The sequence below is a fragment of the Uranotaenia lowii genome, chromosome 1 (genome assembly GCF_029784155.1).
Source record: "Uranotaenia lowii strain MFRU-FL chromosome 1, ASM2978415v1, whole genome shotgun sequence".
In the NCBI taxonomy this organism is placed as follows: domain Eukaryota; kingdom Metazoa; phylum Arthropoda; class Insecta; order Diptera; family Culicidae; genus Uranotaenia; species Uranotaenia lowii.
The window spans coordinates 5988080-6002794 of NC_073691.1; the positions used below are offsets into that span (position 1 = coordinate 5988080).

Consider the following 14715-nt stretch of genomic DNA (forward strand, 5'->3'; position numbering starts at 1 on the left):
CCTTTAGCGAGCATGATGATAGCTTACGTAGGTATTTGTTGACAGTTGAAATTGTTCTGAAAATGTATACACACAGTCTGTCACGAAACCGCAACTACCATCAACTAAATTATCGATCTCGAAAAAGTAGGACCACAGGAAATTTTAAACACAGTGTTTGGCAAACAACACAGCAAAAGATACTGGCGAAAACCGGGCTGCCAATTTTTCATTCAATTTTTGTCATTTTTGTGATATTTGGTTTTTGTTGTATCCTTTGTGCCATTTTTGTCATTTTTGACATTTTTGCCTTTTTTTTTACTAATTTATGTAACTATTGCTTTTTTTTTATTTTTGCCATTTTTTCACATTTAGATTTTTTTTAATATTTGTAATTTTTGTCTTTTTGGTCATTTTTGTAATTGTTGTCATTTTTGTCATTTTTATCATTTTTGTAATTTTTGTCATTTTTGACATTTTTGTCATTTTTGTCATTTTTGTCATTTTTGTCATTTCTGTCATTTTTGTCAGTTTTGTCATTTTTGTCATTTTTGTCATTTTTGTCATTTTTGTCATTTTTGTCATTTTTGTCATTTTTATCATTTTTGTCATTTTTGACATTTTTCCCAATTTTGATATTTATGTCATTTTTGTCATTTTAGTCTTTTGTCATTTATGTCATTTATGTCATTTATGTCCTTTATGTCATTTATGTCATTTTGGCCATTTTTGTCATTTTTATCATTTTTGTCATTTTTTTTTTTTCATTTTTTTTCATTTTTGTCATTTTTGTCATTTTTGTCATTTTTGTCATTTTTGTCATTTTTGTCATTTTTATCATTTTTGTCATTTTTGTCATTTTTGTCATTTTTGTCATTTTTGTCATTTTTGTCATTTTTGTCATTTTTGTCATTTTTGTCATTTTTGTCATTTTTTGTCATATTTCTAGTTTTTGTCATTTTTGTCATTTTTTTCATTTTTGTCATTTTTTGTCATATTTCTAGTTTTTGTCATTTTTGTCATTTATGTCATTTTTATCATTTTTGTCATTTTTGTCATTTTTGTTATTTTTGTCATTTTTGTCATTTTTGTCATTTTTGTCATTTTTGTCATTTTTGTCATTTTTGTCATTTTTGTCATTTTTGTCATTTTTGTCATTTTTGTCATTTTTGTCATTTTTGTCATTTTTGTCATTTTTGTCATTTTTGTCATTTTTGTCATTTTTGTCATTTTTGTCATTTTTGTCATTTTTGTCATTTTTGTCATTTTTGTCATTTTTGTCATTTTTGTCATTTTTGTCATTTTTGTCATTTTTGTCATTTCTGTCAGTTTTGCCATTTTTGTCTTTTCTGACATTTTTGTTATTTTTGTCATTATTATCATTTTTGTCATTTTTGTCATTTTTGTCATTTTTGTCATTTTTGTCATTTTTGTCATTTTTGTCATTTTTGTCATTTTTGTCATTTTTGTCATTTTTGTCATTTTTGTCATTTCTGTCAGTTTTGCCATTTTTGTCTTTTCTGACATTTTTGTCATTTTTGTTATTTTTGTCATTATTGTCATTATTGTCATTTTTGTCATTTTTGTCATTTTTGTCATTTTTGTCATTTTTGTCATTTTTGTCATTTTTGTCATTTTTGTCATTTTTGTCATTTTTGTCATTTTTGTCATTTTTGTCATTTTTGTCATTTTTGTCATTTTTGTCATTTTTGTCATTTTTGTCATTTTTGTCATTTTTGTCATTTTTGTCATTTTTGTCATTTTTGTCATTTTTGTCATTTTTGTCATTTTTGTCATTTTTGTCATTTTTGTCATTTTTGTCGTTTTTGTCATTTTTGTCATTTTTTATCATTTTTGTCATTTTTGTCATTTTTGTCATTTTTGTCATTTTTGTCATTTTTGTCATTTTTGTCATTTTTGTCATTTTTGTCATTTTTGTCATTTTTGTCATTTTTGTCATTTTTGTCATTTTTGTCATTTTTGTCATTTTTGTCATTTTTGTCATTTTTGTCATTTTTGTCATTTTTGTCATTTTTGTCATTTTTGTCATTTTTGTCATTTTTGTCATTTTTGTCATTTTTGTCATTTTTGTCATTTTTGTCATTTTTGTCATTTTTGTCATTTTTGTCATTTTTGTCATTTTTGTCATTTTTGTCATTTTTGTCATTTTTGTCATTTTTGTCATTTTTGTCATTTTTGTCATTTTTGTCATTTTTGTCATTTTTGTTTGTCATTTTTCTAGTTTTTGTCATTTTTCTAGTTTTTGTCAATTTTGTCACTTCTGTCAGTTTTGCCATTTTTGCCATGTTTGTCATTTTTGTCATTTCTGTCATTTCTGTCATTTCTCCCATTTTTGTCATTTTTGTAATTTTTATCATTTTTGTAATTTTTGTCATTTTTGTCATTTATGCCATTTTTGTCCTTTATGTCATTTTTGAAATTTTTCTAGTTTTTGTCAATTTTGTCACTTCTGTCAGATTTGCCATTTTTGTAATTTTTGTCATTTCTGCCATTTTTGTCATTTTTATCATTTTTGTCATTTTGAGATGTCGAAAAAATTAAATTTTGGCAACACTGTTGTCAATTGCTTTTTCGAGCCGTGTTAGATCAAACTATCAAAAATCTGTTAAAGCTTTGTCCTGTTTTTTCCTCAAAAAAACATCTCTTCCACGTTTAAGAGGCCTGATGATCTCCATTATATAATTTCGCATAAATGACGCCCAACGGAAAACGTGAGGTTTGGTTAAGTTTTTTTCTTTCAGCAGCCCACAGTTCCATTCAACGTCATGTGTTTTTAACCTTTTTAAATATAATGAAGCAATTAGCAGCACGTCACGCTTATCGGTAAGTGCTTTCGAATCTTTCGAATGGGTCAGGTAAACGGTATCTGTTTTAACAAGATTGGTTTATTGAAACAAGAAAAAAAACGTTTAAATGTTAAAAAGTTTTCTAAAGGAACCCTCTAAGAATTCGGCTCATTTTGATAGCAAATTTGAGAAATTTTCAGCTACGTCTACTTTTCAGTTCTCGAGGTCGACTTTTTAAGAAAGATCAAAATAAATCAAAAATGAAACTTGATTTTGAACAAAAGTTTGATTTAGAATTTGAAATTTTCTTCTAATTTGGGGTGCTTCATGCGCAGAACTGTTTATCGATTAACGGCAAACAAAAAATTTTCATAGTTTCCCAGTCCAACAATTCTACGAAGCCATGTGCCTGTCACACAATCGTTTGTTTCAATTTACGTCAATTATGGATAAAATATGACGTCGTCGTTTCGCCTTTGGTCCTTTTCCAAACGACGTGCGGCGGGAACTTCCAAACAGAAGCCGCTGCTGCCAGCGAATTTCGATCAATTGTTTTCGGGAAGTTCGCAGAAGAACTCCCACTTTCGGCGTTTGTGTTTGTTTTTGTTTGGTTTGTACATTTGGCGTTCTTTCGAGTTTCCCTCGAAACAAATGCCATTCATCCAAATGAATTCTAATTCAATTGTTTTTCACTCGATTCGCCCCGGCCTGGGGAGAATAACTCGATGTGAAGTTTAATTAAACCCCTCGGAATAAATGTGAAACAATAGTGGTAAAGCAAACCCGTTTTTGTGCGGTTCAAAGTTTTGATTCCCGACTCGGCCTCTGGCTCAGCAATATCCTTTTGTCAGCTGTCAAAATTTTTGAAGCTTTCCCGTTGACAGTCTTGTTAGTACCAACAAGAACTACTTCGATGGAATCAGATTTGTTGATGTTTTGTTTTTCCACAGTGTGATTGACAACATTGCTCGATCTCGACTTTTTTGTTTTCAATGTTCAATCGGAAAAGCTGGTGCTAGTTCTCGTATTTCACCCCTTGGGCTTTTCTTGTTTTGATCTGACCGAAAGAGAGAGGGTGGATTTTTTTCAACCCCTCTTTTATTTCGATTTGCCCTTTACACAGCCACAAACAATCGGTTAAATTGTTGTTATTTGTTTAAAAACCAAGGAAAATTTAAACAATTTTATTTGTATCAATAAGTAGAAAACTGACATAAAAAAGTCCACAAGTAATAAATAACAACATCGTCACTAACATTTTTCACAGTGTCATCAAGAATTTTTACATCGTCACTGGCACTGGACCAGTAGGCCATGATAGGATGGTTGTTTCTCGCAACAACCTTTCGGTTTTCTTCATCGAAACTAAACAAACCGATGCGTGAATATTTTGCGTGCTCAAGGCTCGAGAACTGTATAAAAGCTTTTGCGTGGTGTCGAGTAATTTGGCTATGATTTATGGACTTTCCTCCCTTCTTCGTCACTTGAAAAAAAGAGTCGTGTCAGGAAACGAAATTCGGGGACCACTTTACGATAAATGATAAGGCATTTTAGCGATCGAAAAAAAAACGGAAACGCTTATGTGTGTGTGTGTGTTCCTTCCAACGACCCCCTGAGCTGGCAGGTATGTTATGCAAAAGAGTGAATTTTAATCATTCTGATTAAGATAGTTCAATTGCGGGTGCTGGTGGTGTTAGCTCTATTGAAATTTCAGAAACCCATTTCAGAATGACAGAGACCTAGCTGCACATTCCGAGGTTACTTTCCTTGTCAATAAGCCCCGCCTGATCATAGCTGCATGACCAAATGGGTCATGTAATTATGATTAGACTTTCCAACTTTTATTGTTGACATATTCGAGTAATAACCACATATAATTGCTCAATTATATAAAATTAGTACCCTAATATATCCAATAAAAGATGGACGTGTATTTAATTTATGATTTAATTCATATATGAGATTTATTATATTGTATGTGTTGAATAAAAAAAAATAGAAAGACAATTTTTGAAACAAAAATGAATATGCTACTTAGCGGAGCTGGAATGGGAATATCGTTAATATACGTACAACATTTTTTGAGAATATTGATTAATTAATTGTATAAATTGAGGCGCTCAGGATCAAGAGGTGTCAGTGCCCTAATGATAGTTCCGAGAACACGTTCTTCAAGTTTATCGAGGTGCTCTATTTTTACAATTTTTCAAATTTCTATCAGTATTGATTCAATCAAAAAGGCGTTATAAAAAAAATTAAGATATTAAAAAAAAATATTAAGATCTTTAGTTATTAAGAATCGATTGATATATTTAAATTAAAATTAATGGTTTCGGCATTTACATCTCTCCGGTCCTGAGGACCTCAATTAAAATAACTACATAATACTACCGTCAATACTACTGACCAACGGTTAAAAGCCAAGGTTAAAGATTAACATAAATTTAATGAGCATAATAAGGAATACATTTAAGAAGAGGGAACTGGAAGCATAATTACAAAATAATGAGGAACAACTAGTCAAAATGTTAGATTATAAAATGTTAAAAGAGTTCTTAAAATAATGTTCAAAACTAGAGTACCTATTATGAAGATAACATGGGATAATATGAGAGACGACAAGGAATAACTCGATTCGCGAGCGATTACTTATCTGATATACAACTGAAATAAAATGTTTAATGTGAAAGACATTCAAAGGGTTGACTATACAATTAATAGGTCCTCTGAATTTTCATGTTGCTCTATTATATCCTTGAAAATTGGAGGAAAAAAAAATTGTATGTTGATGGATGTAAATAAAATAAAATAAAAAAAAGAAAAAAAAAAGATTAAAAGCCTGAAAAATATAATATGTAGCATGAAAAAATGGTGTGATAATGCCCTCAATTCCATAAACGATAAGCTGTAAGAAATTAAAACTTATTGAAGTTCTTTTAATTGCTATCCGACGTGGATTTATCCAATTATGTACTACAAATTTAACTGTTTATTTGCTACCCATCAGCAATGACCTGGAAAAATAGTTATTTAGTTTGGTTTGAAAACAAAAACAAAACTTTAATCTAGTTTTATCAAGTTTTTACATACTCTAGTTTTAAGTTCAATGAAAAAAGCGATGCAGTACTTTAAATCAATGTTTGTAATCGAACTTGTAATATGAGTTCAATAAAATGCAAAAAACTGATTAATGATGATTGGTTCGATTATAAAAAATTGATAATTGATATAAAATCCTACATCGTTTAGTTGCCAATTAATCATATAATAATCATTTACTCAACCCTGTTACTTCAATAATGTATTTAATAATTTGCTGTTCATATTACCGTTATAAACTCTGAAGGTATGGGTGTGTTTGCAATAACCGTCATTTTAAATGAAGACTTTTCTTGTATGTTGACTTGTACACAAGATTGTGTGGAATAAACATATGAGGCCCTTGGAGCCAAAGGGGTATAAGTGCATAAAAGCTTATTTCGAGAAAACAAGCATTTAAATTGAAGTGATTGGCCATTTTCCATACATTTTTCGAGAATTTGTATTTTCCTATCGAATGTAAAAGTATGTAACAATTTTTCTAAAAATCCGAAAAAATCATCAAATATAGTTTGAAATGTGAAGAATTGTTTTGCTTCATTGACTCAAAATCGACCATTTTGTCACTTATACCCCTTTGGCTTTGAGAGCCTCATATCGAAATATTTCATATGCTGAAACATTTCGCGCCTTCCAGTCTAATGTCATGCTGCAGTATTTAATATGCGAAAGGGAATTTTCTATCTCTTTCTTCCAGGATGAATTATTGCATTACATTGCGCTTATTGAAGACCGGCACTAGTAGGTGTGTCAGGGTTGCCCAAGCATTGTGTTGAGAAGTATTAATAAAATTGTTGTGGTTATGTTGCGGTACCAATTTATAATTAATTTTGATCAACGGTAAAAAGTTAATATTTTAAAAACAATTGTGCATTACCATTTACAATTAGTTTTCAGTATGTTGCATCGAGCTAGTTAAATATGTTCAATTTAAAAAAAAAAATGAATCTTCAAGGTTTTTCGCTATTGAAGATTTGATTTAAAGTAATAATCAATACTAAACTAAACAAAAGCGAAATTTGGAATATAAAAAAAATATTTGAATAAAAATAGATTTTTTTTTAATTATCATTTTGGGTTTGAGAACTGCTGTGCTCTATGTAGAAGAATGAAAGTATAAGCAAGGATGGAAGAAGTGGCATAGACGGACGAGATGCACTTGATGTTGACGTGAAACATCATCTATATTTTAAAAAAATGTGAACCAGTTGACTTTTCCACAAAAATTAAAACATGAAATATATTTTTTAACTTGTCGCAAAATAAAGAAAATAAAGAGAAGATAAAGATAAAGAGAAGAAATAGGATGAGGTACTTATCTTCGGGTTGACTTCTTTGTTTGACGGGACTTATTTTCAATCCATCCTTCACACACTCGTGAAAACTTTTTCAGACATGGGATAGGTCTTTCGTATGAGCAAGACGGAATAACACGGATAGTTTTCGTTTTGGGGCGTATGTAATGTATAAGATAGAGAGAAACAACAACACTCGCGTCGGCAACTGGTGTTATTTTTACGTGGAGCAAATGTAATAAGATTTTTTTTTTCATCATAATTTAAAGCACCGGTAAGATTTTTCAAGTGAAATTGAACACTCATTCAGCAAAGCACTACGAACTACACAACACAGTTGGATTCAACGCGAAAAAACATTTATAATTCCTCGGAAAAATGCCGATTAAACGCGACCCGAAAAAAAAAACGCGTGCATGGCCAACAAGGTTGCCAGCTCCCTCCGAAAAAAAAAAAAAAAAAAAAAAAAAAAAAAAAAAAAAAAAAAAAAAAAAAAATATTAAGATCTTTAGTTATTAAGAATCGATTGATATATTTAAATTAAAATTAATGGTTTCGGCATTTACATCTCTCCGGTCCTGAGGACCTCAATTAAAATAACTACATAATACTACCGTCAATACTACTGACCAACGGTTAAAAGCCAAGGTTAAAGATTAACATAAATTTAATGAGCATAATAAGGAATACATTTAAGAAGAGGGAACTGGAAGCATAATTACAAAACAATGAGGAACAACTAGTCAAAATGTTAGATTATAAAATGTTAAAAGAGTTCTTAAAATAATGTTCAAAACTAGAGTACCTATTATGAAGATAACATGGGATAATATGAGAGACGACAAGGAATAACTCGATTCGCGAGCGATTACTTATCTGATATACAACTGAAATAAAATGTTTAATGTGAAAGACATTCAAAGGGTTGACTATACAATTAATAGGTCCTCTGAATTTTCATGTTGCTCTATTATATCCTTGAAAATTGGAGGAAAAAAAAATTGTATGTTGATGGATGTAAATAAAATAAAATAAAAAAAAGAAAAAAAAAAGATTAAAAGCCTGAAAAATATAATATGTAGCATGAAAAAATGGTGTGATAATGCCCTCAATTCCATAAACGATAAGCTGTAAGAAATTAAAACTTATTGAAGTTCTTTTAATTGCTATCCGACGTGGATTTATCCAATTATGTACTACAAATTTAACTGTTTATTTGCTACCCATCAGCAATGACCTGGAAAAATAGTTATTTAGTTTGGTTTGAAAACAAAAACAAAACTTTAATCTAGTTTTATCAAGTTTTTACATACTCTAGTTTTAAGTTCAATGAAAAAAGCGATGCAGTACTTTAAATCAATGTTTGTAATCGAACTTGTAATATGAGTTCAATAAAATGCAAAAAACTGATTAATGATGATTGGTTCGATTATAAAAAATTGATAATTGATATAAAATCCTACATCGTTTAGTTGCCAATTAATCATATAATAATCATTTACTCAACCCTGTTACTTCAATAATGTATTTAATAATTTGCTGTTCATATTACCGTTATAAACTCTGAAGGTATGGGTGTGTTTGCAATAACCGTCATTTTAAATGAAGACTTTTCTTGTATGTTGACTTGTACACAAGATTGTGTGGAATAAACATATGAGGCCCTTGGAGCCAAAGGGGTATAAGTGCATAAAAGCTTATTTCGAGAAAACAAGCATTTAAATTGAAGTGATTGGCCATTTTCCATACATTTTTCGAGAATTTGTATTTTCCTATCGAATGTAAAAGTATGTAACAATTTTTCTAAAAATCCGAAAAAATCATCAAATATAGTTTGAAATGTGAAGAATTGTTTTGCTTCATTGACTCAAAATCGACCATTTTGTCACTTATACCCCTTTGGCTTTGAGAGCCTCATATCGAAATATTTCATATGCTGAAACATTTCGCGCCTTCCAGTCTAATGTCATGCTGCAGTATTTAATATGCGAAAGGGAATTTTCTATCTCTTTCTTCCAGGATGAATTATTGCATTACATTGCGCTTATTGAAGACCGGCACTAGTAGGTGTGTCAGGGTTGCCCAAGCATTGTGTTGAGAAGTATTAATAAAATTGTTGTGGTTATGTTGCGGTACCAATTTATAATTAATTTTGATCAACGGTAAAAAGTTAATATTTTAAAAACAATTGTGCATTACCATTTACAATTAGTTTTCAGTATGTTGCATCGAGCTAGTTAAATATGTTCAATTTAAAAAAAAAAATGAATCTTCAAGGTTTTTCGCTATTGAAGATTTGATTTAAAGTAATAATCAATACTAAACTAAACAAAAGCGAAATTTGGAATATAAAAAAAATATTTGAATAAAAATAGATTTTTTTTTAATTATCATTTTGGGTTTGAGAACTGCTGTGCTCTATGTAGAAGAATGAAAGTATAAGCAAGGATGGAAGAAGTGGCATAGACGGACGAGATGCACTTGATGTTGACGTGAAACATCATCTATATTTTAAAAAAATGTGAACCAGTTGACTTTTCCACAAAAATTAAAACATGAAATATATTTTTTAACTTGTCGCAAAATAAAGAAAATAAAGAGAAGATAAAGATAAAGAGAAGAAATAGGATGAGGTACTTATCTTCGGGTTGACTTCTTTGTTTGACGGGACTTATTTTCAATCCATCCTTCACACACTCGTGAAAACTTTTTCAGACATGGGATAGGTCTTTCGTATGAGCAAGACGGAATAACACGGATAGTTTTCGTTTTGGGGCGTATGTAATGTATAAGATAGAGAGAAACAACAACACTCGCGTCGGCAACTGGTGTTATTTTTACGTGGAGCAAATGTAATAAGATTTTTTTTTTCATCATAATTTAAAGCACCGGTAAGATTTTTCAAGTGAAATTGAACACTCATTCAGCAAAGCACTACGAACTACACAACACAGTTGGATTCAACGCGAAAAAACATTTATAATTCCTCGGAAAAATGCCGATTAAACGCGACCCGAAAAAAAAACGCGTGCATGGCCAACAAGGTTGCCAGCTCCCTCCGAAAAAAAAAAAAAAAAAAAAAAAAAAAAAAAAAAAAAAAAAAAAAAAAAGAAAAACGGAAACGCTTAGGCTTGATAACATACCTGATTCTTAAGTCGACTATTGACAATGCTTCTTCATTGAGTCTAAGGTACCACAAGGGAGTCATGTGGGTCCGCTTTTTTCTACTTAGCTTCATACGTATTAGATCGACTCTGTGGCGTTCTTAGGCCATATTTACTTACTAGTTTAAGGGGGGGGGGTAGGGTCTAATGGGTATAAAAAAACACAATTTTCACGATTTTTTTCTAGAGCTACCGTTCAAACAAATGTATTCAAATTGTTTGCATTATACAAAACATTGTTAAATGAACATTTAGTAATTTTTTCGTAGAAAAATATTGAAAAATGAGCCGGTGACGGAGCACTTTCGAGGATGCCTTTTAGAAAACAGGATTTGCGGTGGACACTGTATCTCAGCACAGAATCATCTGAAGTCAAAAAATCAGAGCAAAATATTTTTAATAGATGTTTTTCTGGACCCCAACGTTTTTATTTAACTTAAAAATATTTTTATGAAATTTTTGTGGCTGTTTGAAATAAAAACTATGATTTTTCACTTAAAAATCCGCCATTTTTCACCTGTAAAATCTCCCCAAAGTAAAAAAAATCAAAAAAGAAAAACGTTGGGGTCTGGTATTTTATATGTAGAAAATATGTTCCAAATTTGAAAAGAATCGGATAAGTAGTTTTCAAATGACGATGTCCACGGACTTTAAAAATGTGCTTTCGAGAAAAACGCGTTTGAAGTTTCTGCTCTTGCTTTCTTGCAGTATTAGATAGGAGGTGATAAAGGCCTATAACTTCTACAGTTTTGCTTCAATTGACTTGAAAATTTGACACAACGTTCTTGAAATGTTTTACAATAAGAAAATAAAAAAATAAAAAAAACGATTTTTTTAAAGTGTTAGACCCTACCCCCCCCCCCCCCTTAATAAAAATCTTAAATTTACTCCCACTTCTTTTATTCTTCGATCATGAATACTCTCTAAGAAATTAATTTCCACAAATACCTCATTGTGCTACTTTGACCCGCTATCAATCCTACTTTCCATCATTTATCCAAAACGATCGATCAGATTTCCGGAAGCCTCATAGCTCGAAACGATAATTCATCAAAACAACAGGTAGCACCGGCCGGAGTGAGCCAACAATCCGAATATCTAATTAGGTATTGGCTGCGAAGGCCCGAAAAAACCTGGGAAAAATCCTTTCCATCCGCTTCGAAAAACAAACAGAAAACCAGCGATGGGAACTTTCAACTTGGCACAACATATCTTCTGCATACATACATATGGATGTATGTTTGCAAACGAGAAAAAATGATCATCCAAATCAGCGTCAACGGTCACCGGGCATCTGTGCTGGGCGCTGAAAAACAATCTACACCCCTTCTGTTTCTTAGTCCCTCGTCGGACGTCTCCGATCGGGAACGATCAACTTCGCATAACTATGCATGGTTTCTCGTGCGAGAAACAAAAAAATATAAACGAGAAAAAATGGATGATTAGTTCAAACTGGAATCGGTAGGTGGTAGATAAATGGTTTCCGAGATAAGCACGATCGCCTCACGAATCGGGAATCGGAACGGTTCTTCGGGGTTGCGTTGAGCTGAGTCGAGTTCGATCAGCCTACTCTCGAATTTCAATCGGATATCAGATAACTTTGGAGTTGTTTTACTGATTTGAACAAAAAAATTAGACACTTTTACGTTTTGAATTTTGTAAAAATCCAAAAATAAACAAGTTGATTCGAAAAGTTCTGAATTGACTGCCCTATGGTACGTACAAGCTGTTAACTTCAAAATAAATTCAAAATAGTAAAAAAAAAACATTCAAAAGATGCAAATGTTTTGTTTACATTTAAACCAGAATTTTTTTTTCAAATTTGAAAATATAAAAAAAAAAAAACGTTTCCAAATATGTGCCCACCAAAAAAACGGATCATAATTTTTGTTTGTTTTGCCACTCAGCATCACCACCAACTGGTTCATCATAAAGAAAGACAGAAGAGACCTTCTCTCTGCGGGATCGCATTTTATGGCCTTTCTTCACACGCTTGGCGCACAAAGAGTCGATCCCAGCAGGACATCTCCGGGTACCTTCGGGAGATTCCTTCGCGAGAGTGGTGACGCCAGTTGGCTCCTCCAAAAAATGATAGGAAATAAACAACGCTTCTTTCCACATTCAACCTTCACCTCCGTGTGATCGTTCGGCAGGCAGATTACTGGGAAACGAAACAAGCTCGAAAACAAGATCTTATAACCGTAGTCATTTGAAATTTGTTATAGTAGAAACTATCGCCTATTGGAGAAATCTTCTAAGCGTCAAAATTTTTTTCTTCAATTTTTTACCTTTCGCTTTCGAACGCCTCAAAGCTTGTCAGTTATTGATTTTGTCCATTTCCGAGGAAGCACCCGTGACTGACTGACTACTCACGATTACCGATCGATCGGTGGGATCATGATCCCAACCAGTGATTCGGTAGGCAGGGGGCGCCTCTAATGATCTCGTCATTAAATCAAACTTAGCATGTTGATTGATTTGATTTTGGTGTTAAACTATCATTAATAACAACTGCGGCGATGGGCGCTTGGAACGATTTTACCTTTTCCATTTCTTTGTTTAAACTTGGACAAGCATTTTCGACACACTTCTGCAAAGGTTAAACCATACACTCGATTGCGATTTTTGACTAACCTTTTTACAATGTCGACATCAAAGTAAGCTCTGATCACTTTTGGAAAAATGTTATACCAGTTAGAAAATTCGAAAACAGAATTTTAACATTTGGCATGTATTAATGAAAAATCAGAAATGACTTCATAATTTGTTTCTTACTATTCTTTATTGAAATTTTCGATTAGCGATTTGCGTATCGTTGCTAATTTTTTCAGCAAGTTTCGCCGAACGCTGCTTTTTACCAAAAATTGTACCCATAATGTTCAGGAAGACTACTGCATAGTAGGCCTAGCCCATTTCGAATAGATAATCTTAGGCAAAGGTAACGCATAAATATAACTAAACGCAAAGCCTACTAGGTATTCTGTTTTCTATTCTTTATTGAACATCCAACATTAGATTTATTCCCTGAAAACTGTCTGCATAAATTGAATATCAAAGTACATTCAACCTACTTTCATCAGTCCCCAACGAAGGTTGGGAAAAGCAAAACCCCACAAACCAAAAACCTGGAAAACAAACAGAACCAGGTAATAAATTCCAAAAATTCCTGGTGCCAGTCACGAAATTTGACAACTTTTTAAATTGAGAGTAAAGCTATCAAATTTCTTTCAATTAATTGAAATCCCATACGGACAAGAAGGAACAACAATAAAAAGCGTATCATGAGACGAACCAGCCAGTGGTCTGTTTTGTTCTTTTTCCTTCTACTCTCGACCAAAATTGGGAATGATCCACGAGGCCCTCCATGGAGAAGGTCATTGGAATGGTTTTTTAACAGGTCTGGAAAACCATATACCGCGCGTAATACACCATACATCAGGTTCGTAAAATTAAAAACAAAAAAAAAACAGAAGAACTTACATGATGATAAAGGCGACCCTCAAGCCTGAAACTTTTCGCTCGACGGATCCCCCGGTGGTGGTGAACTCACTCTGAAACGTTTGAAATCCAGACATTCCGGAGTCTTGTTTCAACCTGGATTGGAATCTGTGCTTTCCAAAAACAGAAGAAAAAACAGGCGCCTGCTCCCCGCTGCGATTCTTCTCCGATGTTCGGTGTGTGTCCGCTCTACTTGGATGTTATTTATATTTCCAATTTGTACCATACTCCCTTATCGTTTCTGCCCCCATTTTGGAGGCCAGTCGGGATTTGGATTAGGCCGAATGGTATCTTTGCGCTCCTGATAAACTAATTATTTATTGTTTCCACTGTTTTGCATACACATGGTTTCAAAAAGTTGACCAAACCTACGGTGTTTCGATAACTGTGACTGATCAATATATCTTACCGAGTGCGATTATCCGATGGCCGTGAAATCGATCTCAGCTTCTACACATGATGAGGAACGCTTACAATGGTGATCGGTTTTGAATGGTTGTTGGATCTGTGAAAAGAGAGAACAAAAAAAAATAACCCAGCGATGAAGCTCGAACGTCATAAATACGGATAATTTATTAAATATAAATAAATGAGACAATCCCGTATTAATCATATTAAAACGATCTCCATCTCGGTGGGACGCTTTTGTGTGCCTTTCAATTCCCTGTTCAGCTCGGTTTTGAAAAAAAAAACAGAAAACAGACGACGTTTAATCTGACTTGAGGTTCTCTTCACATCGAAGAAACCAGAGGAGCCGGAGACATGCATAAAGTCATGCTGATCTTGAACAGTAGGACCATCAACAAAGAGCGAGCGATAAACGGGTAGCTTGCTCGCTTGGGTCGACTAGAATCGTAGTAGGCGAGCAAACCG

General features: G+C 32.5%; 1 protein-coding gene across 2 annotated transcripts in view; it reads right to left on the reverse strand.

Annotated features, from left to right (window-relative positions):
• LOC129738873 (craniofacial development protein 2-like) overlaps positions 1-14349 on the reverse strand; it is a 48676-nt gene extending 34327 nt beyond the window's left edge. The window contains exon 1 of one of the 2 annotated variants that reach the window (XM_055730184.1): positions 14252-14349. The gene's annotated coding sequence lies outside the window, so the exon portion shown is untranslated. Of the gene's footprint in view, positions 1-27; positions 129-14251 lie in introns of those variants that run through there. The other variant, XM_055730183.1, reaches the window with a different exon arrangement.
• Positions 14350-14715: the final 366 nt, after the last annotated feature.